Source organism: Pongo abelii, chromosome 4 (assembly GCF_028885655.2).
Source record: "Pongo abelii isolate AG06213 chromosome 4, NHGRI_mPonAbe1-v2.0_pri, whole genome shotgun sequence".
NCBI classification, from domain to species: domain Eukaryota; kingdom Metazoa; phylum Chordata; class Mammalia; order Primates; family Hominidae; genus Pongo; species Pongo abelii.
This window is the reverse complement of record NC_071989.2, coordinates 35,725,859-35,752,907: the sequence shown is the minus strand read 5'-3', so window position 1 is coordinate 35,752,907 and position 27,049 is coordinate 35,725,859. Positions and strand designations below refer to the sequence as shown.

General features: G+C 37.3%; 1 long non-coding RNA gene across 2 annotated transcripts in view; it reads left to right on the top strand.

Annotated features, from left to right (window-relative positions):
- Positions 1-27,049, top strand: part of LOC129059374 (uncharacterized) — a 125,076-nt gene that overhangs the window by 85,772 nt on the left and 12,255 nt on the right. Inside the window, exons 4-5 of one of the 2 annotated variants that reach the window (XR_008525213.1) lie at positions 25,441-25,537; positions 26,258-26,404. The exons of the other annotated variant lie outside the window; for it this stretch is intronic. This is a non-coding gene — a long non-coding RNA (uncharacterized LOC129059374). The remainder of the gene's footprint in view (positions 1-25,440; positions 25,538-26,257; positions 26,405-27,049) is intronic. 2 annotated transcript variants of the gene reach the window in all.

The following is a 27,049-nucleotide window of genomic DNA, read 5'->3' as shown; positions in this document are numbered from 1 at the left end:
GAGTTAGGGCTCTGGGACATCTCACAATTTTAATCTCCCTGCTTTTTGTGTGTGATTGCAAAAAATCTCCTTTGTGTGATCGTCATGGACCAGAAAATTTGTGCCCCATTCAGAAAAGGCCTGGGCTGCTGCTCCACAATGACCCTGCTGCTGCCTCTGTGCCTGGGTCATCCCTAGCTTCCTCCATCTGGGGCAGGACACTGGGCATTGGTAGGTGCCTCAGGAAGATGATCAACTGCATTGTATGGTAGGCAGGAATGTGGGTATTCATGTTGCCTTGACTGTAGCTACTTCACTCTCACCCCCTACCTCCACCTCAGATTTATGTTGACTCAACCACTAGGCTGGGTCTAGGTCTTTAGCTGTGTAGCGCAGCAGTCCCCGACCTTTATGGCACCAGGGGCCAGTTTTATGGGAGGCAGTTTTTCCACAGAAGGTTGGGAGGGTTGGTTTTGGGATGAAACTGTCCCACCTCAGATCATTAGGCATTAGTTTGATTCTCATAAGGAACACACAACCTAGATCCCTGGCATGCACAGTTCATAACAGGGTTTGTGTTCCTATAAGAATCGAATGCCCCCACTGATCTCACAGGAGGTGGAGCTCAGGCAGTAATGTTCATTCATCCATCACCACTCACCTCCTGCTGTGGGGCCTGGTTCCTAACAGGCCATGGACCAGTCCACAGCTCAGGGGTTGGAGACTTCTGGTATAAGGTACTTTTACCTATATCTCCTCCCGATTCTCCACCTCCAATTTGCCTCAGGCAGCCTCTTTCATTTCTTTTCTCACCTAATTAAAGCAATCTACTTCTAGTCTGTCAAACTAGCTAAGATCTGCCTGTAGTTCATCCCACCACTCCTGAAAATCAGCCCACCCAGCTTCAAGTTTATGCCAACTACCTCAAGATTTCTTTTAAGTTTTGTGCAGTTCTTTAAACCTTTCACTGTAGTATCAAATGTCCAAAACTTGAGGGCTCAAAAATGAAAATGTAATAGTCCTAAATATTAGTATTTCAACAAACCTGACAAAAATACACACAAATATTTACATACAGCATTCATGGATACTTGTTGTTTCCATATTTTCTCTATTTGTTTTTTAAATGGCAGCATTCTATAAAGGTAATAAACTCTATGGTAATAAAAATTGTATTTGAAACTCTGTTCCTACCCTTATTTACTTCTGCTCAATTAGGAGCACCATTTGCTGATCTTAGAGTTTGTTTCCTATATGTAAAATTGTTACCTATAGGAACAATTTTGGTGAATCGGTGAATCTATATGGGTCTGCAGCAACCTCAATTTTTGTCTCCTCAGAAGAATTCAACCAAGAGGCATAAGGCAGAGTAGGAGAGGGAGGCAAGTTTTAGAGCAGGAATCAAAGTTTATTAACAAGCTTTAGAGCAGAAACAAAAGGAAGTAAAGTACACTTGGAATTGGGCCAAGCAGGCAACTTGAGAGATCAGGTGCATAGTCTGACCTTTTGACTTAAGGTTTCATATGTTGTCATGCTTCCAGGGTCTTGCATTCCTTCTCCCATGATTCTTCCCTTGGGGTGGGCTGTCCGCATGCTCAGTGGACTGCCAGCAGTTGAGAGGGCCCCACGTGCAGTGTCTTTACTGGACTTGTACACATGCTCATTTGAGGTGTTCTTCCCTTGCCAGTCAAACATCCCTAGAAGGTCATATACTAGTTAAACTCTGCCATTTTGCCTCTTCATGCACATATTTGAGCCCACTTGCTGAACTCCTAAGATCTTATCAGGAAGCTGCTAACCACCAGTTTTAGTTTTTTTCTGTCTATTGGGAGACTGCTTTTCCCTGGAGTTGGCTACAACCAATTATTATTTTAGAGAAAAAGTTAACAACCATCACTTGATGGTCGCCTGATGTTCCTGGTTGCAGGGGCCCTCTCTTGCCTTGCTCACATCTGCCTGACTACCTACAGTAACAAGAGGAGGTTGTAATATTTACCTTGAAGATTTAGGGGGCTTTCCCTTAGAAAAAAAAATTCCTAAATACAATACCAGAACACAATACACAGAGATTTTTATTTTTCCAGTTGAACTGAAATATTTTACTCTTGCAAAGTTTGCAAAAACTATGACCATATGATATGGTTAGGCTTTATGTCCCCACTCAAATCTTATCTTGAATTGAAATTCCCAGGTGTTTAGGGAGAGACCTGGCGGGAAGTGACTGTATTAGGGAGGCGGTTTCCTCCATGCTGTTTTCGTGATAGTGAGTGAATTCTCATGAGGTCTGATGATTTTATAATGGTAGTTTTTCCTGTGCTGACACACACTCTCTCCTGCTGCCATGTAAAGAAGGTCCTTGCTTCCCCTTTACCTTGCACTATGATTGTAAGTTTCCTAAGGCCTCCCCAGCCATGTGGAATTGTGAGTCAATTAAACTTCTTTTCTTTATAAATTACCCAGTCTCAGGTATTTCTTTATAGCGGTGTGAAAGCTGACTAATACACCATATGACCATGTAAACCTACTGCTGTGAGTGTTGGCTGCTAATTAGCCCCACAGCTGGCCTCTTCTCCACATCTGGTGCCTGTAGTGGAATGACTTAAAGGTTGGGCTCAACTGAAGCTATCTTCCAGAGAGCATGCATATAGCCTCTTCACAAGTCATGGCTTTTGTACAGCATGTGGTCTCAGTGGAGTCTGAGTGCTCTAGAGGGGCCATCCCCTTGAACAAGGAAGAAGCAGCGGGGTCTTTTATGACCTAACCTCAGAAGGCTTCTAGTATCCTTTCATCATACTTTGCTGGTAAAGCAGACACATACCCACTCAGATTCTAGGGAAAGAAACACAGACCTCACTTCTCAATGGGAAGAGTGTCAAATTATTTGTGGTCATATGTTCAAATAGCTGTAGGGGGCCAATTAGAAACAAATTATACAAAAGGGTATACAAGTTGTAGAAAAACTTTTTATTGTTTTTCTATGACCTGCTCTGAATCATCACCATGTAGGTCCTTGCAAATCTCAGTTCTCTGTGAAATCATCTCTAATTTACAGATTCTGCTTTGGAGATGCTGAAGTTATTGCATAGTCATGGAACTGCATTGGGAATGAAATAAATGAGAAGTCATTAAAAAGTCTGAATCAGCAGTCCTTGGACAAAGGTCAAGTCTATTTTTCTACAAGCAATATTGAAAGCCTAAATGGCTAAATTATTGATGCCAAAGTGCTTCACTTTTACTAACACTAATAGTCTTTTAACAGATTTCTGTAACACAGACATATAACTCCCCCAGAGAAGCAAAAACAGTTGCTACACTGAAATGTCAAGTCCATCGGTATGGGGATGAAGAAAGTGGGGCAGTTCTGAAAAGCTGGTTTATGATTTTTGCACCATTAAAATGTTTTTGTTATTTGTTTTTAACTTTTATTTTGGGTTTGGGGGTACATGTGAAGGTTTGTTACATAGGTAAACCTGTGTCATGGGGGGGGTTGTACATACTATTTCGTCACCCAGGTATTAAGCCCAGTACCCAATAGTTATCTTTTCTGCTCCTTTCCCTCCTTCCACCCTCCACCCTCAAGTAGAACCCCGTTTTTGTTGTTTCCTTCTTTGTGTTCATAGTTCTCATCATTCAGGTCCTACTTATAAGTGAGAACATGTGGTATTTGGTTTCCTGTTTCTGTGTTTGTTTGCTAAGGATAATAGTGTCCAGATCCATCCATGTTCCCACAAAAGACACGAACTCGTTTGTTTTCATGGCTGCTTAGTATTCTATGGTGTATATGTACCACATTCTGTTTACCCAATTTGTCATTGATGGGCATTTAGGTTGACTTTCATCTTTGCTATTGTGAATAGTTTTGCATTGAACACTCATGTGCATGTGTCTTTATGGTAGAATGATTTATATTCCTCCAGGTATATACTTAGTAATGAGACTGCTGGGTCAAATGGTAGTTCTACTTTTAGCTCTTTGAAAAATCACCATACTGCTTTCCGTAATGGTTGAAATAATTTACACTCCCACCAAAAGTGTACAAGTGTTCCCTTTTCTCTGCAACCTTACCAGCATCTGTTATTTTTGGCTTTTTAATAGTAGTCATTCTGACTGGTGTGAGATGGTATCTCACCATTAAAATTTTGAATAGATAGATAGATACAGAGTCAGACAGAAAGATAAACAAAAACAGGGAGACCAGAAAGACTGAGATAAAATTTACATGCATGCATGCATGTGCCAGAGCATTACATTATTCAAAGTAAATATTTAAAATACAAAACAATTTTTTATTCACAATGTCTAATTTTATTTATTTATTTATTTATTTTTGCTGTGGTAGAAAACACATAATTTAAAATTTACTGTAATAATTATTTTTAATTATTTTAATTACTAGGCAATACAGTAGTTCTATTTTTAATTTTTTAGAAACCTCCATACTGGTTTTTTTAAAATTTTTTTAATTATACTTTAAGTTTTAGGGTACATGTGCACAACGTGCAGGTTAGTTACATATGTATACATGTGTCATGTTGGTGTCCTGCACCCAGTAACTCATCATTTAACATTAGGTATATCTCCAAATGCTATCCCTCCCCCCTCCCTCCACCCCACAACAGGCCCCAGTGTGTGATGTTCCCCTTCCTGTGTCCATGTGTTCTCATTGTTCAATTCCCACCTATGAGTGAGAACATGTGGTGTTTGGTTTTTTGTCCTTGCGATAGTTTGCTGAGAATGATGGTTTCCAGCTTCATCCATGTCCCTACAAAGGACATGAACTTATCATTTTTTATGGCTGCATAGTATTCCATGGTGTATATGTGCCACATTTTCTTAATCCAGTCTATCATTGTTGGACATCAGGGTTGGTTCCAAGTCTTTGCTATTGTGAATAGTGCCAAAATAAACATACGTGTGCATGTGTCTTTATAGCAGCATGATTTATTGAAACTGGATTCCTTCCTTACACCTTGTACAAAAATTAATTCAAGATGGATTAAAGACTTAAATGTTAGACCTGAAACCATAAAAACCCTAGAAGAAAACCTAGGCAATACCATTCAGGACATAGGCATGGGCAAGGACTTCATGTCTAAGACACCAAAAGCAATGTCAACAAAAGCCAAAATTGACAAATGAGATCTCATTAAACTAAAGAGCTTCTGCACAGCAAAAGAAACTACCATCAGAGTGAACAGGCAACCTACAAAATGGGAGAAAATTTTTGCAACCTACTCATCTGACAAAGGGCTAATATCCAGAATCTACAATGAACTCAAACAAATTTACAAGAAAAGAACAAACAACCCCATCAAAAAGTGGGCGAAGGATATGAACAGACACTTCTCAAAAGAAGACATTTATGCAGCCAAAAAACACATGAAAAAGTGCTCATCATCACTGGCCATCAGAGAAATGCAAATCAAAACCACAATGAGATATCATCTCACACCAGTTAGAATGGCAATCATTAAAAAGTCAGGAAAAAACAGGTGCTGGAGAGGATGTGGAGAAATAGGAACACTTATACACTGTTGGTGGGACTGTAAACTAGTTCAACCATTGTGGAAGTTAGTGTGGCGATTCCTCAGAGATCTAGAACTAGAAATACCATTTGACCCAGCCATCCCATTACTGGGTATATACCCAAAGGATTAGAAACCTCCATCCTGTTTTATGATGGTAGTGTTAACTATATGGACACTGTTGTGCAACAAATTGCTAGAAATTACTCATATTACAAAACTGAAATTCTATACACATTGAACAATAACTCTTCCTTTCCTCTTTCCCCTAGTCCTGTCAAGCATCATTTCACTTTCTGTTTCTAAGAGTTTGACTATTTTAGATACCCCATATAGTGGGATTATGCAGTATTATTTGTCTTTTTTTGTAACTGGCTTATTAACTTAGCGTAATGTCTTCAAGACTCATCCATGTTGTAGCATATGATAGGACTTTCTCCTTTTATAGGGCTGAATAATATTTTATTGTAGATATATATCAGTTTCTTTACCTTTTCATCTGTTGATATACGTTTAGGTTTTGTGTTTTTGTTTTATTTTGATGAAGTGACTTCACTCTAATACATGTAATAGATTTTGTTTTGTCTTTAAATTATTTTATTATATATTTAAGGTGTAAAATATGGTGTTTTGTTATACATTTACATAGTGAAATGATTGCTACTGTCAAATTAACATGTTCATCACCTTCCATAGTTGCTTTTGCTGTGGTAGGAGCACCTAAAATCTACTCTTAGCAAATTTTCAGTGTACAATACAATACTATTAACTATAGTCCTCATGCTGTACATTACCTCTCTAGACTTACTCATCCTACATAACTGCAACTTTGTACCCTTTGACCTACTTCTTCCTATTTCCTTCCCCCCTTGCACCTGGTAATCACTGTTCTACTATCTGTTCCTATAGATTTAACTTCTTTTTTTTCGATTCTCCATATAAGTGACAACATAGAGTATTTTTCTTTCCATGTCTGGCTTATTTCATGTAGCATAATGTTCTCCTAGTTCACCTATGTTGTTGCAATTGGCAGTACTCTTTTTGTAAGGCGGAATAAAACTTTATTTTATATATATATAGGAATTATATATATATATATAAAATGATTGTGTGTGTGTGTGTGTGTGTGTGTGATTAATACCCTTGTAAAAGATATCCCAGAGAGATCACTCATCCTTTCTGCCACATGACATTACAGTGAAAATATGACCATCTAGGAAGGGGACCCTAGCACAGCAAAGAAAACAAGCAACAAGATGAAATGCATGGGTGTGTGTGTGTGTGTGTCTGACAATTTCTTCATTCATTCGTTCACCACTTAGGTTGTTTCCATATCTTGGCTATTGTGAATAATGCCTCAATGAATGTATAAGTACAGATATCTCTAAGAGGTGCTGATTTCATTTCTTTGGGGTATATACCCAACAGAGAAATGGCTATGCCATATGGTAAGTCTATTTTTAATTTTTTGAGATACCTCCATACTGTTTTATGATGGCTACACTAATTTACATTCCTACCAACAGTGTCCAAGGGTTCCCCTTTCTCTACATGCTTGCCATCACTTGTTATCTTTTGTCTTTTTCATAATAGCCATTCTAACAAGTGTTAGGTAATAGTTCATTGCAGTTTTCATTTGCATTTCCCTGATGATTAGTGATAATGGGCACTTTGTTATATACCTGTTGGCCATATTTATGTCCTTTCTGGAAAAAATGTCTATTTAAGTCCTTTGCTCATTTTTTAATTAAGTTTTTTGTTTTGTCTTGTTTTGTTTTACTATTGAGTCATGTGAGTCCCTTATGTATTTTGAGTATAAACTTCTTATAAGATACGTGGAAGGCAAATATTTTCTCCCAATTCATGGGATGCCTTTTCACCTTCTTGCCTGTTTTCTTTGCTGTGCTACAGCTGACTTCCTGGATGATCATATTTTCACTTTAATCTTATGTGGCAGAAGGGATGAGTGCTCTCTCTGGGATATCTTTTATTATAAGGGCACTAATCCCATTTATAAGGGTACTAATCCCATTTGTAAGGGATTTGTAATCCTTTCTATCACCTCCCAGAGGCCCCACCTCCTAATATTACCTAATACTCCCTAACATCTTGAAAGTTAGGGCTTCAACTCAAATTTTTGGGACACAAACATTCAGACCATAGCAAGCCTGGAGAATCTTCTGTGTATGCTTAAAAATGTACTCTACTGTTATTCCTACATATGAAAAACAGTCAAGCCAAGAGCCAAATCAGGAACAAACTCCCATTCACAATTGTGACAAAAAGAATAAAATACCTAGGAATACATATAACAAGGGAGATAAAAGATCTCTGCAAGGAGAACTACAAAACACTGCTCAAAGAAGTCAGAGATGACATAAACAAACAGAAAAACATTCCATGCTTATGGTTAGGAAGAAGCAGTATTGTTAAAAGCCCTATTGCCCAAAGTAATGTATAGATTAAATGCTATTCCCATTAAACTACCATTGAGACTCTTCAGAGAACTAGAAAACACTATTTTAAAATTCATATGGACCAAAAAAAAAAAAAAAAGAAAAAACCTGGATAGCCAAGGCAATCATAAGCAGAAAGAACAAAGCTGGAGACATCATGCTACTAAACTACAAACTATACTACAGGACTACAGTAACCAAAACAGCATGGTAGTGGTACAAAACAGACACATCGACCAATGAAACAGAATAGAGAACTCCGAAATAAGGCTGCACACTTACAGCTGTCTAATCTTCAACAAACCTGACAAAAACAAGCAATAAAGAAAGGATTACCTATTCAATAAGTGGTGCTGGGATAACTGGCTAGCCATATGGAGAAGATTGAAACTGGGTCCCTTCCTTACACCATATACAAAAATTAACTGAAGATGGATTAAAGACTTAAATGTAATATCCAGAACTATAGAAGCCCTGGAAGACAACCTAGGCAATATCATTTAGGAAACAGGCATGGGCAAAGATTTCATTAGGAAGACACCAAAAGCAATTGCAACAAAAGCAAAAATTGACAAATGGGATCTGATTAACTAAAGAGCTCCTACACAGCAAAAGAAACTATCAAAAGAATAAACAGGCAACCTACAGAATGGGAGAAAATGTTTGCAAACTATGCATTTGACAAAGGCCTAATATCCAGCATCTGTAAGAAACTTAAATTGACAAGAAAATAAAGAACTAAACAACCCAATTAAAAAGTGGGCAAAGGGTATGAAGAGACACTTTGAAGACATACATGTCACCAAGAATCATATGAAAAAAAGCTCAATATCACTGATCATTTTGTTATGAATGGGTCTTTGTTCTTAGAGCTCCCAAGATGTTGGTGGTCTGCTCCCAAGATGGTAGTGGCCACTCCAAAGACGGCAGCAAGCCTTTTGTTCTCTGACCTGAGGTTCGTAGCCTCATGAATTCCAAGGAATGGAACCTTGGGCCATGTGGTGAGTGTTATAGCTCTATTAGAAGCCGTGGGTCATGGAAGAGAACCGTGGAATCCAGCGACTAGTGTTCAGCTCAATTAGGATGAGCCTGGGCACTTAGCCACGCAGGAACAATGGCGAGCCTCTAGCCCGAATGGGAGTGGTATGGGCACCTCACTGGATCAGAAAAGCAGCAGACACCTTGCTGGATCCAGAGGGGTGGAAGTCAATGGCGGGTCTGCAACGGTGGCGAACAGCAGTGGTGGACAGTGAGTGAAAGCTCAGCTAGAGCCAGAACAAACACGAACCAGAAGAGCGTGCAGTTGCAACATTTAATAGAGTGAAAACAGAGCTCCCATACAATGGGAAGCGACCCAAAGGAGGTTGCCCACTCCCGGCTCGAATGCCTGGGGTTTATATCCCAATCATTGTCCCTCCCCCTGTGCTCTCAGATGATAGATGATTTGACTACTTCTTTACCTCCTGCTTTTAGCCTAATTGATATTTTAGTGAGCCCTCTTTACTACCTGATTGGTTGGGTGTGAACTGAGTTACAAGCCCCATGTTTAAAGGTGGGTACAGTCACCTTCCCCAGCTAGGCTTAGGAATTCTTAGTTGGCCTAGGAAATCCAGCTAGTCCTGTCTCTCAATTTGAGACATGCAAATCAAAACCGTAATGAGATACCATGTCACACCAGTCAGAATGGCTGTTAGTAAAAAGTCAAAAAATAACATGCTGGTGAGGTCATGAATAAAAAAGAATGCTTATACACTGTTGGTGGAAGTATAAATTAGTTCAGCCATCATGGAAGACAGTGTGGCGATTCCTCAAAGACCTGAAGACAGAACTACCATTCAACCCAGCAATCCCATTACTGGGTATATACCCAAAAGAATATAAATTGACCTATTATGAAGAAGACACATGCACGTGTATGTTCATTGCAGCACTATTCACAGCAGTAAAGACATGGAATCAACCTAAATGCCCATCATTGATAGACTGGAAAAAGAAAATATTCTATATATATACCATGGAATACTATGCAGCTATAAAAAAGAAAGATCATGTCTTTTGCAGGGGGGACATGAATGGAGCTGGAGGTTGTTATCCTTGGCAAACTAACAGGACCGAAACCAAATACTGCATGTTCTCACTTATAAGTGGGAGCTAAATGATGAGAACACATGGGCACATAGAGAGGAACAACACACACAGAGGCCTATTGGAGAGTGGAGGGTAGGAAGAGGAGAGGATCAGGAAAAGTAACTAATGGGTACCAGGCTTAACACCTGGGTGATGAAATAATCTGCACAAAAAAGTCTCATGGCACAAGTTTACCTATATAACAAACCTGTACATGTACCCCGAAATTAAAATAAAAGTTAAAAAAAAAGAACATATTCTGCTTTTGTTGGGTGGAGTGTTCTGTTTATGCCTGTCATGTCCAATTAGTCTATAGTATTTTTCAAATCCTTGGTTTCCTTATTGATTTTCTGTCTTGCTGCTGTATCCATTATTGAAAGTGGGGCATTAAAATTTACTATTACTGTGTTACTCTCTACTTCTACTTCTAATTTTGTCAGTGTTTGCTTCATGTAACAATATTATGGTGTGCTGCTAAGTTCATATATATTCATATCATCCTAGAAGATTGACTCTTTTATCATTATAAAATGTCTTTTGTCTCTTGTAACAGTTTTGGAGTTAATGTCTACTTGTCTGGCATAAGTATGGCTACCTTGCTCTCTTTTGGTTATCATTTTCATAAAATATCTTTGGCCACACTTTCACTGTCAGCCTATGTATATCCTTAAGTCTAAAGTAAGTCTCTTGTAATCAGCATGTATTTGAATCTTGTTGTTGTTTTTTAACCCATTCAACTATTCCATTTGTATTTTGAATGGGGAATTTAATCTATTTACATTTAGTGATTACTGATATGAAAGAACTTATTATTGCTATTTTTAAAATTGTTTTCTGTATGTCTTGTAGTTACTTCATATATGTGTTCTTCTCTTGCTGCCTTCTTTTGTGTTTCATTGTTTCTTGTAGTGATATGCTTTGATTCCTTTCTCATTTTCTTTTGTGCATCTTCTATAGATATTTTCTTTGTGTTTACCATGAGGATTGCATAAAACATCTATTCAATTGCATACAAAAACTTTACTCCTTTACATTTCCCCACAACATACATTTTATGTTATCATAAATTGCACATCACAAATTGCATCTTTTTATATTTCGTAGCCATTAACACAGTTTTATAGTTATAAATAATTTCCATGCTTTAATCTTTTAAACTCTATACTTGAATTAAAAGTGATTTATATGCTATCATTGCATTTTTTACAGGATTCTGTCTTTGTTTATGTATTTACCTTTACTAGAGCTTTATATTTTTATGTCTTTTTTTTTTTTTTTTTTTTTTGAGACCAAATCTCTCTCTGTCTCCCAGACTGGAGTGCAATGGCATGATCTCAGCTCACTGCAACCTCTGCCTCCCAGGTTCAAGCAATTCTCCTGCCTCAGCCTCCCGAGTAGCTGGGATTAGAGGTGTGTGCCACCATGCCCGGCTAATTTTTGTATTTTTAGTAGAGACAGGGTTTCACCATGTTGACCAGGCTGGTCTGCAACTCCTGACTTCAGATGATCCACCCACCTCAGCCTCCCAAAGTGCTGAGATTACAGGCGTGAGCCACAATGCCTGGCCTATATGTCTTTATGTTTATGTTGTTGACTAGCATTGTTTTGTGTCAACTTGAAGGATTCCCTTTAACAATTCTTGTGAGGCAGATCAATTGGTGATGAACTTTCTCAGCTTTTATATTGGAAAGTCTTTATTTCTTCTTCATTTCTGAAGGACAATTTTGCTAGATATAGTACCTTTGGTTGGCAGGGTTTTTTCCCCAGCACTTTAAACATATCATCGCACTCCTTCGTGTCCTGTAATATTTTGGCTGAGAAAGCCACAGATAATCTTATGGTTGCTTCTTTGTATATGATGAGTTGCTTTTTTTAATTATTATTATTCTTTCAAGGTTTTTTTTTTGTTTGACTTTTCAGTTTTGTTATAGTTTGTCTTGATGTGGGACTCTGAATTCATTAGCGTCCTTTCAGATTTTTGAATTTCAATGTTCATTTTATTTTCAAGATTCGAAAAATTTTGGAGTATTATTTCTTTACCTAAGTTCCCTACTTGTTTATCTCAATGCCCTGCATCCAGAACTCCCACAGTGGATATATTGGTTTGCTTGATGGTAAGTTTCTTCAGGTTTCCATAAGCTTATCCTATACAAAGTTTTGTGGGCTGGCTTTGTATAGGAAACTTTCCATAAGTTTCTTCAGCTTTCTTTACTTTCCATCATTCTTTTTTCTCTTTGCTCCTTTAACTCAATAATTTCAAATTACCTGTCTTTGAGTTTGCTAATTCTTTCTTCTCCTTGATCAAGTCTGCAATCAAACCCCTCTGGTATATTTTTTTTCAATTTAGTTACTGTATTCTTCAGATCCAGAAGTTCTGGGTTTTTAAAAATAGTTTCTGTCTCTGTGTTGATATTCTGATTTCATTTATGCATAGTTGTATCGATTTTATTTGGTTGTCTTCATTCTCTTGTACTGCATTATGTTTTAAGATGGTTATTTTGAATTCTTCATCCAGTAATTTATAGATTTCCATTTTTTTCTTTTTTTTGAGACAGTCTTGCTCTGTTACCCAGGCTGGAGTACAGTGGCATGGTCTCAGCTCACTGCAACTTCCACCTCCCGAGTTCAAGTGATTCTCCTGTCTCAGTCTCCTGAGTAATGGGATTACAGGCACCTGCCACCATGCTCCACTAATCTTTTGTATTTTTAGTAGAGACAGGATTTCACCATGTTGGCCAGCCTGGTCTCAAACTCCTCACCTCATGATCCGACCGCCTTGGCCTCACAAAGTGTTGGGATTACAGGTGTGAGGCATCGTGCCCAACAGATCTCCATTTTTTTAGAGGTGGTTTCTGGAATTTTATTGTGTTCCTTTGATTAGACCATATTTATTTGTGTGTGTGTGTGTGTGCATATACATGTATGTGTATGCATGTGCTTTGTTATTTTTCTTGTGTGATTTGTGCATTTGAAAAAACGGCCACCTCTCCCAGTTACATGGGCTGGCTTTGTATAGAATAAGAATTTCACCAATGAGCCTGGCTAGAGAATCTGGGAACCTCTCAACCCTTTTATGGGGATGTGTCTTCATTGGGGTTATGTATCCAACTTCCCAATTAGAAAGGTTTGTCAATTTCTTTTTTCAGGAGCTTGTAACATCTTTCTTTATCTATTGTTTGTCTGGGGTACTACAGGATTTCTGGTGCTACAAAAAACTGCTGAGCTCTTTTTTGTTCTCTATGACCCCAGGCACCTAAAATATGTCAGCTCCATCAGGGATACATCAGGTGAGGTAGAAATCAGTCTATCAGACAACACCCTGAAATAACCAAATTTAACCTCTTTAACTCTTCTATTTTCCACCAAAGAAGAAAGTGTGAATTACACTTTTTCTCCTAATTGTGCTGAGTCATGTGGCTTGGAGAACGGAATGATGCAGTTGAAATCAAACAGCTTCTCTTACACATTTCAACAGGGCTGTCCCTGGCTTTGAGCTTACCTGGGGGTACTGTTACCTCCTAACTGGTATCTGAAGATCTCTTAAAGACTTTTTGGACTGTATATTTTTGTTCAGTTGGTGTCTTTGTAAGATAATAAAGTCTGAGGCTTCCTATTCTGTCATCTTGCTGTCAATCCTCTAATTTTATTTCTATCTTTCTACCAAATAGATAGGTAATTGTCCTATAGGCACTTGTTGACAAGTTTATCTTTATATCGTTTTTCCACTGATTTTCAATGCTACTTTTGTAAGTTCCCAGAGATGCATGGGCCTTTTTAAGGGCAATTAATTCAATTCCTTTCATCGATTTGCCTATTCCTTAACCAATATCACACTTTCTGTTACTAAAGCAGAATACTTAGTCATGATCTCTGTTAGAGTATATACTCCTACTTTATTTTTTATGTTGTCTTAAGTTTTTGTTTTATATCCATTTAAAATCACTAGGTAAAATCCCTCCCAAAAATTTCTTGAAATTCAGATAGAAATTGCACTGAATTAATTAATTAATTTTGGTGGGTATTGTCATATTTACAATAGTGAATTTTTCCATTCCATCTGTCAATGTACTCAAATCTTTTTCTTTTTGCCCTTCAAAAGTTATTTGTAATTGTCTCCATTCAAGTTTTACACATCTTTTGTTCAAATTTATTTCTGAGTAATATATAATTCTTCTTGCTACTGCCAATGATATCTAATTTTTATGACAGATATTAAGTGGCTTTACTAATGTATGAAAGTGCTATTAATGTGTTAACTGATTTTAAATCAAACCAACCACAATTTTGCTCATTTTTGTAATGCTGTTTTGATATCATTATTTTTAATATTCTGGGATCTCAAAACCTGGAAGTGACTTGGGCACCTTCTGATTTCTGAGAGGACTTGGATAAGCATATCACAGAACAAAGTGCCAAAGCAAGTCAATAGTAAAGAAATGAGATTCGAATGTCCTTGTTTAGTTACCTATTCATTGCTGAGGTCCTCAAACTTCAGCATACTTCAGAACCACTCATAAGAGGTGCTCATGCAATAGGGCTGGTGTTAGGTCATATAATCTTCATTTTAAAATCAACTAAGATTCTCATTAAGATAATCCTTAGGCCACACTTGAATAAACAGGGATCTATGGCATATGCTGGCCAGAGGAGTCAGTTGCAATATAACTGATGGCATCTTGGTTATGAATTTTGCTAAGGATTTTTACCTAGTATGCTGCCCTATTAACTTTTGCCATGAATTAGGGAAGTCTATCTTTCGAGATTAAAAACATTTCCCCAATTATGGTCAGTTTGTTTATTTTGTCTTCCTGCCAGCTGCGTCCTCCTTATTCTCAGTGTTAGCAGCTGTGGTCAATGCATTTCAGAGTTTCTTGTTTCTTGCTAAAATTGTTGGCCATGAATGAACTAATTAGTTGGCTTGCGGGGACAGGAGCTACAGTAGTATAATCACACTCCTTAGCAAGAAAATGAAGCCTGGTGTATTCATGAGATCAACTTTGATCTTAATGTTGTGGTGAGCCCCATGTGTATTATAGCGGTAAGCCAAGATGAAGGGAAAAACAGAGAAATCCAAATGTATATACAGCTGATCCTTGAACAACATGAGTTTGAATTGTGTGGATCCACTTATGCATGGATGTCTTCCAACAAATGTACTAGAAATTTGTATGGAGATTTGCAACAATTTGAAAAAACTTACAGATGAACTGCTTATCCTAGAAATATTGACAAAAAATAAGAAAAAGTTAAGTATGTAATGAATGCACAAAATATATGTAGATACTAGTTTATTTTACCATTTACTACCATAAAATGCACACAATACAATTACCTAAAGTTGAAATTCATTAAAAGTACTTATAGACCATTCATGGTGCCACTAGCAGTCAAGAGAAATATAAACAAAAAGATACAGTATTAAATCATAACTGCACAAAATTAAGTACATACTGCACTACCCTAATAACTTCATAGTTACCTCCTGTTGCTATTGCAATGAGTTCAACTGTTGCAAGTGTCCACTGAAAATGCCACGTGATGCTAATCATCTCTGTGTGAGCAGTCACTCTAGTAAATTGTGAATCAGTAAAAAGTGATTGCTTGCTGTTCTCACATATTTTTCATTATGGTTAGTGCAATACCATAAACCTTGAATAACACCAAGGGACCATACAAAGTGTCACTGGTGATGCTGGAAGTACTCCCAGGAAGCATAGAGAAGTCATGACATTACAATACAGGGTTGAATTTATTGATATGTACCTTAGACTGAGGTCTGCAGCTGTGGTTTGCTGCCATTCAAGATAAATGAATCCAGCACAAGGACCACTGTAAAAAGAGATAAATTCATAAAGCCTTTGCTGTAGCTATGCCAGTAGGCATGAAAATGTTGTACTTTTGGGGAAATATGTTTTTATCTCATATTGAAATTGTCATTTTTATGTAAGTATGGGATTGGTACCAGAAAGGTATACCTAGACACTAATATGATTTGAAAAAAGTGAAGTCACTATATGACAATTTAAAGCAAATGGAAGATGAAGGATCTAAAGCTAGAGAATCTAATGCCAGCAAAGGATGGTTTAATAATTTTAGAAAAAGTTTGGCTTTAAAAATGTCAGATAACTGGAGAAGCAGCTTCTTCTGAAAAAGAGGCAGCAGGCAGGTACCCAGATACCATCAAGAAAATCATTGAGAAGAAAGGATATCTGCATGAACAGGGTTTAAATGCAGATGGAAGTGCTCTGCTCTGGATATAAATGCCATAAAGGACATTAATTAATAAGGAAAAGGAGCAAGCACCAAGATTTAAGGCAGAAAGGGATATGCTAACTCTACTATTTTGTGCAAATGCAATAATATTTATGATTAAGACTGCCCTTATCTATAAAGCTGCACACCTAAAAGCCTTGAAGGGAAAAGATAAACAACAACTGCAAATATTTTTTTATGGACAACAAGAAGGCCTGGATAGTGAGAACTCTTTTTCTGGATTAGTTCCATCGATGCTTTGTCCCTGAAGTCAGGAAGCACTTTGCCAGTAAGAGACTGCCTTTTAAAGATTTTTTGATATTGGACAATGCCCCTGGCCACTCGGAATGTCATAAGGTCAACAGCACAGGTGTGGAAGTGGTCTACTTGCCCCCAAAACCAATGTCTGTAATTCAGCCTCAAGATCGGGGCCATAAGGACTTTTAAGGCTCATTCATTACATATGATACTTCGCGGAAAGGATTGTCAACACTATTGAAGAGATCCCCAGTAGAGAGAATGTCATAAAAGTCTGGAAGGATGAAACCATTGAACATGCCATCATTGTTATAGAAAAAGCTGTGAAAACCATCAAGTCAATAAATAAAACAATAAACTTTTGCTGAAGAAAACTGTTTCTTGATGTTGTACATGAATTTACCAGATTTATAACAGAGCCAATCAAGGAAACCATAAAAAAGATTGTGGATATGGCAAAAAAGGTAGGGGGTAAAAGGTTTCAAGATATGGATCTTGGAGAAATTGAGGAGCTAATACACTTAACACCAGAGGAATTAACAAAAGATGAGTTGATGGAGATGAGTGCTTCTGAACAAGTGCCAGATGATGAGGACGATGTAGAAGATGCAGTGCCAGAAAACAAACTGATATTAGACAATCTAGCAGAAGGGGTCCAATTATTCAAGACTGCTTTTGACTTCTTTTACAACAAGGACCTTTCTATGACACAGGCACTGAAACTAAAGCAAACAGTTGAAGAAGGATTGATACCATGTAGAAACATTTTTAGGAAAATGAAGAAGCAAAAAGTAAGAGAAAATACAATATATTTCCATAAATTTACACAATTTGTGCCTGCCTCTCCTGCTTTCCCTTCTACCTCCTCCACCTCTTCCATCAGAGACAGTAAAATCAACCCCTCCTCCTCCTCAGTCTACTCAATGTGAAGATGAAGAGGATAAAGACCTTTACGATGATCCACTTCCACTTAATAAATAGTAAATATATTTTCTCTTCCTTATGATTTTCTATAACATTTTCTTTTCCCTAGCTTACTTTATTGTAAGACTGTAGTATATAATACACACAGAATAAAAATGTATATTAATCAACTGTTTATGTTATTGATAGGGCTTCCAGTAACAGCGGGCTATTAGTAGTTAAGTCTTTGGGGAATCAAAAGTTATACACAAATTTTTGACCACACGAGGATTGCCACCCATAAGCCCTATGTTACTAAAATGTCAACTCTGTGTGTGTGTGTGTGTGTGTGTGTGTGCGCGCGCACAGAAACACACACACACACATATATACACTTATTTAATATACACTCAACAGACACAGAAATGCACACACACATATAAGATGTATATCTTTCTATGGTTTTTGAAAGTAAAAATATTTCATTTTTTAAACTTTTTCTTCATAAAATGACCTCAGAGAAAGATACTGGCTTGTCTAAAAGCTGTGAACCAAATATCCCCCAATTGTTCGAAGTGAAGAGTGATGTCATTCTTACTTGATAGTGACCAAAGAAGAGTGTAAACTGGGTATTTACAAATCCATGCTGCATTAATCGAATGGTGCATCTCCTTTCAGTATCTTATTAAATAAGATTGTTCATTTGGGTAGTTTCATTTCTTGGCACATATTGGAGTAAGCAGAGTCATCTGTTATTTTGTGATGTTCTTACCTCTGGTTTCTAAAGTTCTGAGAAAAAAAAAAATGCAAGGAGGAGAATCTAATATTTATTGAGTTCCTAAAACATGCCAGACTCTATCTTAGGGTAATCCCATACTTTATCACTGATTTAATCTTCATAAAAACCCAGTGGAATAAGATATTATTATAATCTCCATGAGATTATCAGATTGAGAAGATTAAGGCTAGACAATTCACTGCTTGTCCAAGGACACATAGGTAGCAAATTATTGGGCCACCAATTGAATCTAAGACCATCTAACATAAGGCTCAGGTTCTTCATGTATTCCATCTCATTGTCTTTTATATTAGGACACAAATCAGATTAGGGAACATTTATGGAGAGACTTGATCCAAAAATATAGTTCTCTTTATGTAAGAAGAACTCCTCGAATTGAAGAATGAATGTATGTTCCCCTGTGTGTGGGTGTGTGTATTCCTTTGGGCTATTTCTATAGACTTACCACATATACACAGAGGAGTTAATTCTCATAAACACAGAGGAGTTAATTCTCCTCTGTGTTTAAAAGTGCTCGGGTGAAAGCTCGTAATAAGTACTGTGCTAAACTATTCTCTAGGTTGTCAAATCAAACCCAGATACTCTAAGAAACTATAGCAAGAGCCCAGATGGACCACTGAAATAGGTTTCACCCCTCTGGAGAGTCTCAAAAATGCAAATAACTCATTTAAACAAGAGCTCGTGAGCTGACTTATGCCAGTTCTTCTCTAATTAGAAGTGTACTTTCATTTAATGGAGTCAATGGGAAGGAATAATATTTAGTGAGATCTGCCCTCAAGAATAAAAGAAGGCAGCAGAAGTTAAAGGGCAATTTCTAGCTACCAATGCGCATGGGATAAAAAATAATTACCTATAGCTATAAGAGTTTTGTAAAGTGGATTAGTTTTGTAACTTCTTAATCTTTGAGACCTTGCTTTCTTCTACTTCTCCACAGTGATTAGTATGAAAACTTGTTAAAAACAAAAGGCCTGTGGACTGGTGTAGCTTGTAGCCTGTACTACAGTGGCTTTAACTAAATTCTGACCATCACAGCCCTGACCTTCTGCTCAAAGAGAATGTCTAATGATGCTCTCCTTAAAAATAGTTCAGCTTCTAGTTCTGCCCAAAGGGCTCAGGAGGAACCACAAGCTGTATTCTTTTCACAAAAAGAATATACTTTTGAATTAGTGCATAAGCAAAAACCTAAGAACATTTTGTAAGTGATTACAAAGGCCTGAAATAAGGAACAACATGCTGGTTCAGACTGCTGGGAAGAGAATATTGGGAACCCAAAAGATCAATAAAACTTGGAGGAAAAACTGAATCCAAAAATTACAGGGACAATTTTCTTAATAATTGTTTTTTAAACCATTTTCTTATATAAGAGGGAAATAGAAATTAATATCAAATGACAGTGGTTCTATGAAGAATATAGTTATTCAGCATAAATTAACTATAAAGATAGAAAATCTAGAGCTTTATTTTTGTTGTATTCAAATGTTTTGAGCTGAAGAATTCTTCTAGGTATCATTATAGGCGATTTGACCTGCTTCTGATACTGATACAAAGACCAAAACATGACAAGCAGTAATCCCTTATTGTTGGTTTCATGGAATTATTTCTGCCTGAATATGTTGTATTTTTTTTCAAGGGAGAAAGGAAATGAGGAATTCTGGTAAGTGTGTCTATACCCAATATTCCAGAATAGAGTAGGGATAAGAATCCCAAGGGATAGAATGGCTCAAATCAGTATTAAGGACAATAGGAAATCAGGCTGTCTCTGAGGTGAGATTTCAGAGAGGAAAATAAATCCCTAGGAATTGTCCTGGATCTAAAAAGTGACCTCATGGACCTAACAATAGAATGCTGGCTGGGTGGGTCCAGACGCATTAAAGCCACCCAAATAAACATTGAGGTATTCTGACAGACAAATTTGAGTGAGTCAAATATTCTGATACTTTTTTACAATGTTAAAAGAAGAATTCATAGAATTGAGAATCATAAAGGTCGCCTTATGTCGATTCTTACCAGTGAGTTCAGTTTTTCCTTTACTCACTGACAAAAGGTAGGAAGCCAATCAAAAATTCCTTCACTCAGCAAACATTGAGTAAGAAACTTATTACCCAATTAGCTCATCTTGGGTCAAGTGCCCATCCCTGAACCATTCAATTGTAACGAGAAAGGTGAGGGTCATAATGTATGAACTTAGCTTTGGTCATTGTAATTAGGATGAAGACGAGGGGAGGGGAGGAGGCATTACTTAGGTGTTGCTAAGAAGCAGTTCCATAGGTATCCAATATAGAAACATGGTGATTTTTTTCAGATATCCAGATGGGTGAATTTTCTATAAAGTTTCAAAGATAACGTGTGTTCTTTGTCTGGTCTTGCATTTGTAGTGGGTTCTCAAAAACAATAGCATTGTCTTCTCTCTAGTCTTCCTTCCCTTAATGATCTCATCCATTATCATGACAGCAGAAATGTTTATAACTCCTCCATGTATTTCTTGGGGAAGATCTCTTTTCCTGTGCATGAAAGCATGATGAAAAGTATGTAGATGAGGGTGTGAGAAGTGAAGATTGGCAAAGGACAAAGTTCTGGGGAAGAACAATATTTGGTGCACCTTATGTCAATTGGTGATAGCTGCCCAGATCATTTTATTGTGAAGAATTCTCATTCTACATCTAGCCTCTGGATCAGTTGTAGGGGAAAGGGAGAGAGACGGAGATCAGCTGTGCCATATATTTGAATCACTTAATTGTCATCTCCAGTGAAAAAGCTGTGTGGAGGGAAACAAGCTAGTAAAGGAGATGGATATAGAGAAATTAGGTAGAACAGAATTAAAATAAGGTCAGATCAAGGAAAAACACCCTTATGGCATGAAGGGAGGCTAATGATATAAAACCTAAAAGTCTAAAAGTGATCAAGTATGATAATGTCAAATAATATGTCTTTTTGTGTTGGCAAGTAAGTCATTGAAAATAGCTTTTTGTGGAGTATTGATTGTGCAAACCTAATATGAGAGGACTGAAAAGCTAATGGATGATAAGAAAATGTAGACAACAACTGTAGTCTATTAAAGGAGCTGCCTATAAGTGAAAAGGAAAAGCAGTAGCTAGACTGGTGTATAAGGTTCAGAAAGTTGTAATTTTTAATAGACAGATGTAAGCTAGAGATTTGTCACATCTGCGGAAAGAAAAATAAACTATAATCTTTATTATAACGTTGTAATAGCAAAAAAGTTGGAAATGACCTACATACCCATCAATTTTTTAAAAGATAAATTTTGTATAATTATATAAGGAAAGTGGATTAATAATATTTTTAAGTTAGTTGGGAGATATTCATTATACCATGTAAATCTTTATTCCTTTTGTTTGTCTGAAATAGTTTACTATAAATTAAAAAATTTTTTTTTGTTTTTAAAATAAGATAAAATAAGTCAAGTGTTTTTAATTCTTATAACAAGAGAAGCAGTGAACCACCTCTGTTCCCACCTGGAATTCTACTTCTTAGATGCCATCATATCCAAGTCTTAGTCTTGTTCTTTTAGAATTTACCCCATTAAAAAAAAAAAAGATGCTGAGTACTTGATCCTATATAGAATTGCACACAGTGAGCACATCACCTAATCGTGAGTATAGATTCTGCTTAAGAAAAGGAGTCCCTTTATAGTGTAGAGTTGTGTCTCAAGTTCATCACTGGCTAAATTTCAGACCAATATTAGCCCTAGGAATGCAAACTGAGTGGCATATGCAACAAACTTCCTACTAGATTTCAAAGATCAGGCCATATGGGAGTGAAGAAGAAGGAACCTGCGGTTTTGATAGTGGTGAGAGGGACAGGAAGCACGGCAATGTTTGAGAAGCACCAAAACAATGAGTCAGACAGAGATGCAAAAAAAAGTGGCTTATATTATTACCAAATTTTGCTCTATAGATGTCTATCTCCATCCACTTAATGAGAACTTGTGCTTGTCTCTTGTGTTCATTAATTCCTAATTGCCTACATAATAGGCACTCAATAAATATTTGTTGAATTAATGAATACATGCAAGAGTAGATGGAGCATGGCAAACAAAATAGAATAATATGTTGCAATGCTGTGGTTGGTTTTCCCTGAAAGATTCCTTCATAAATGTAAATTGAAAATAATTATTTCTCATCCAGGTTGGAGAGCTAAAGAAAAATGCAATATGTGCTTCCAGCACCTTCCTGTTGGTCTCAGTGGAAGTCAGACAGTATTTTTGTCAACCATGTGGCTTCACCTCTCTTAGGAAGTTGCAGTCAGAAGAATTCATTTCCCAAAGTGCTTACTGATAAGAATTCCTTCAAAGTCAGAGGGTGAAGGGGCTTCATTTGGGGAAAACAGAAGGATTATTTAGGGTACATGCTTTTAAAAGCTGTTACTTCAATCTTCTCCTGTTTTATCTCCCCTGAAGAGTCTATTTGTTTTGTCTCTTCCTTTTCCCTTACTCCACACACAATTTGGCTGATAGTTTCATGCACAAGACGTTTTTATTATTTACAGAAAGATCTAATGCTGAGACACTGGCATAGCTACTCATAAATTCTTCACTTGCAGATTCATTTTATGTGTTTATGAGTTACCTCCTGAGAGCTCTCATCATATTTTGCAAGGTTTGTTTTTTTCAGTCCCCCACCATTCATGCCAGGGTTTGAATTAGCAAATGTGTTCTTTAGTTTAATCTTGGTGGTTTTTTCTTTACCCTCTTTTTTTCACTGTGCTTATTTCACTGTGCTTCTGAAGAACAAATGTGCCCTAGTGCTTTATTCTTTTGGTTCTAATCCAAAAACATGACTATAAAGATCCGTGAATTTCTTGTTTGTGCTTTTTCTGGTGGTAATATTCTATTATTTCATTAAATTACATCACTACAGTGGGTTTTGGAAAGGACAGGGGTTGGAAGCCCTGTTTTTTATCCAAGTTATGCAATTTACCAGTTCTATGAGTTTAGGCTAATCCCTCAAGCCCACTATGCCTTAGTTTATTTATCCACCCAGTGAGTAATATAATACTGTTCTTATAGAGTTGTTGCCAAATCAACTGAGACAAAAAGCTAGTAATGTCTTCTGAAAAGCGCAAAGCACGTAAATCAAACTAAATTACTATTACAAGATGTACCTTTCCAATGAGGTTGCCCTGATCACCAGCTTAGTTGTGCCAGCCCAGCCATCATTTCTCAACACTGTCAGAATTATCTGCTGTTCAAGTCAAGCAGAATCACAGCCAATCCCTTCTTAGAATCCAATTATAAAGTCATTACTTAAAACATTATTGAACACATATATGTGCTCAACCCTTCTCGAGGAGTTACAAATACAGTGGTTAGTCAAATATATGGATAAGTCATGAGCTCACATTCCAGCTCCCCTCATGAGTTTACATTTGAGTCAACATAAGATAATAGGAAAGGGTAATTTATGTAGTCTAGAATGCATGCAGGCACATTTATATTTATACTGCAGAAGTGATGGTGTATCATTACCATTGCAAATTGTACATATAAATCAATTCTCCCTAAAAAATATCCCATTCTTATTGTGTGTGCACACACCTTATAAAACTCAGGGGCATTAAAAAAACAAACAAACAAAAAAACCAACATGGTGTTTAGGGTGGAGGTAGGGGGAACGCTCACTCCTTCAGCCAGAACTCAGCCTAAGCGACTTCATTAATAACCCTTTTATAGAAAGGCCACTCTCATCTGAGACACAGCTGCTATCTTCTCTCCATCCTGACCTCTCTCAATTGTTTTTTTGTGAAAGAAAATATGTTGCCTTTCATCTGTGAATTGTTTTTCCTCCACAATCTCCAACACCCAAACAAAGTAATTATCTGTGTTATACTATAAACATTTCCTTTACCTCTCATTCCACACTGGAGACAATATGTATGCCTCCAAATGATCCACTTTGGGTTTATTTAATCCTTTTGGTAGGAAGCAAAAACTAGCTCATGCTTCATCCTTTTAACGTGGATATTGGTGGAAGACACATGGGTGGAAGGCTCAGGTCCTACAGATACCTCCTAGCAGCTGCATGAGTTTGGACAAGAGACAATTCTTCTGTGCCTCAGTTTCTTCATCTGAAAAATGAGATAATAAAAATTACTCGTCTGATAACATTCTTGTGAAAGTTAAATTAGCTAGTGCACGTGATAAACTACCTGGTAAAGGATGGTCATTCAATCAATATTAGATAGTGGTATTATTTTTTGATAGAGTAATTGCAACTGCTCAGTGGATTCTTCTTGCCTCCTGCCCAGATAGAGCCAAATTATCAAGGCAGGGGAAATGCAATAAAATGTTTTACACATATATGGCTAAACAAGAGACTGGAGTTCTATTATTACTCAAATCAGCTTCCCTGAAAATTCAGAGGATAGGGATTTTCAAGGATAGTTTGGGGGAGTGGGGGGTGGCTTGGCAATGGGTGCTTACTGCTGATTGGTTGGGGTACAATCACAGGGCTGTGGAAATGGTCCTTATATGCACTGAGTCACTTCTGGGTGGGGCCACAGGAGCAGTAGATGGGTCCAAATGGAGCCATGGTTGGCAGGTCCAGGTGGAGCCATTGGTAGTAAGACATGCAGAAAAACCTGAAAACACATCTGAAAAGACCAATCTTAGGCTCTGCAATTGTGATGTTATCTGCAGGAGTAATTGGGGAAGTTGTGTAGCTTGTAACCTCCCAAATAATGGCTGGCAATAGTTTATGTCTACACCTTAGCAAAATTCAGGCTTCTCTCATCCTCCTAGCCTGGTAGTCTGTCATTAACTTTACAAAGGCAGTTGAGTTTTGGAGAAGGACTATTATCATTTAAAATATAAACTAAATGTCTCCCAGAGTTATCTTGGCTGAAGCCTAGGAATAATTAAGGCCAGTTTGAAGGCTAAAGGAAAGATCAGGGGTTGGTTAAATCAAATCTCTTTCACTGACATTATTTTCTCACTACTTTAATTTTTGCAAAGGTGGTTTCATAATTTGTCTTAATTTTTATCATATTCTTTTAACAGACGGCTTGGTGGCTCTAAGAAAATAAAGGTTTGTTGGATAAATATAGACTCAGATTAGATCATCATTTTATCAGTAGGAAGCCACGATAGTTGCAACATTTTGGATTCTACTATTTGTGATTTCAGGCAATTTACTTAATTTCTCTGGAGGACCTTTTCTTTGCCCATCAACAACACAAAGTGTTGGCCTCAATTTATTTCAAGTTCAAAATCATCTGAGAAGGTAAAGAAAAATAAACAAAAATAAGGATTTAAAATTATTCAGAGGAGAAACACGTATAAGAATCAAATAGAAGAGATTTTGAGTTTATGTGGATAAGAGAAATAAGAAGATTATTTATTGAGTCATATAAATAGACAAGGGCAATGGTCTAAACAAAAATGATAGTTTGTAAGGTGTCTGGGTCATGGGAACCAGGAAGGATGAAACAATTAACACTAAGTGTCAATTTCTTGGATTGTTGAGTGGATAAAATGACAATTTTAAAGTGTCTTGAAAAAGATAAAAGTGCTTTAAAAATGCAAAGCCATTTAATTCCTTCAGTGTCTTCTTGGTTTGGTTTTATTAAGTTATGAGGTGTATAGTCATCCACCCTTTGTTTATTGTAAATTTAGTATCCAAAATAACTTACTTTGTTTTAACAGAATTTTTGACCTTTGCTGCTGTTACAGAATTTAAAAAGCATTTTTCAGAACTCAAACGGGGGAGATTAGTAAAGAGTTCTAAGTGTCAGATGGCATTTGTAGGAGGCATCTTCCAACACGGTCCCCAGTAATCCCACCTCCTGGTATTCATATCCTGTGTTATCTCCTTCACATTGTATCAGGGTTGGTCTACATGACTGATAGGACATGACGGGGTGATGGTGCATCACTTCTGAAATTAGGTTACAGAAGAATATGTGGCCTCCATCTGGGTCCCTCATTCTCTTTTTCCCCTTAGAATGTAAGTCAGATACTGTGTTGTCAGCCGCCCTGTAGAGAAGCTCACAGGTGAAAAACTAAAACCTCTGGCCAATGGCAGGCAAGGAACTGAGAACTACAGCCAATAGCCACATGAGTGAACTTGGAAAAGGATCCTGCAGAACAGGTAACCTTCAGAAGGCCTTAGCCCCAGCCAGCATCTTGATGGCAACCTCTGTTGTACTCTGAGCAGGAGTTACCAGCCCTCAGAAACTGTATGAGGTAACAAATGTTCACTGTTTCAAGCTCTAGGTTTGTGGCAATTTGTTATGCTGCAATGTATAACAAATGCAGTGTTCTTCAGACTAACACTGCTCTCAAAATTAAGAAAAGGTAGAGGTCAGTGAGGACTCAGCTCATGTGGCCAGGCAGATGCATTTCAGAGAGAATAGGCCTTGGTCTTGTTTCCTGTCTGCTGCCACATACTGTAGTTCTTCTCTCCAGGGAAGCCTCTGTTATGAGCTTCTTATTATCTTTCCAGCATTTTCTGAGCATTTCTGATACTGATTTTGAACACCTTCAATATATATTACATACTAAGAATTTCTCCTTAGTATATATGGGGGAAGGAAGCATGTAAACTTGTGAAAAACTTTGTCCTATGTTATAAATGCATCTGCAAAAGTGGATTTGTTTTTCAGTCCTAACGATGCATTTCTAATTTGTAACATCTATTGCCTGAACTTGCTTTCTTTTCATTCTGCTTTTCTATTTTGTCCAGATCCATAGGACAGACTCTTCAAAGTTGCATTTGGACTTGGGACTATTTCAA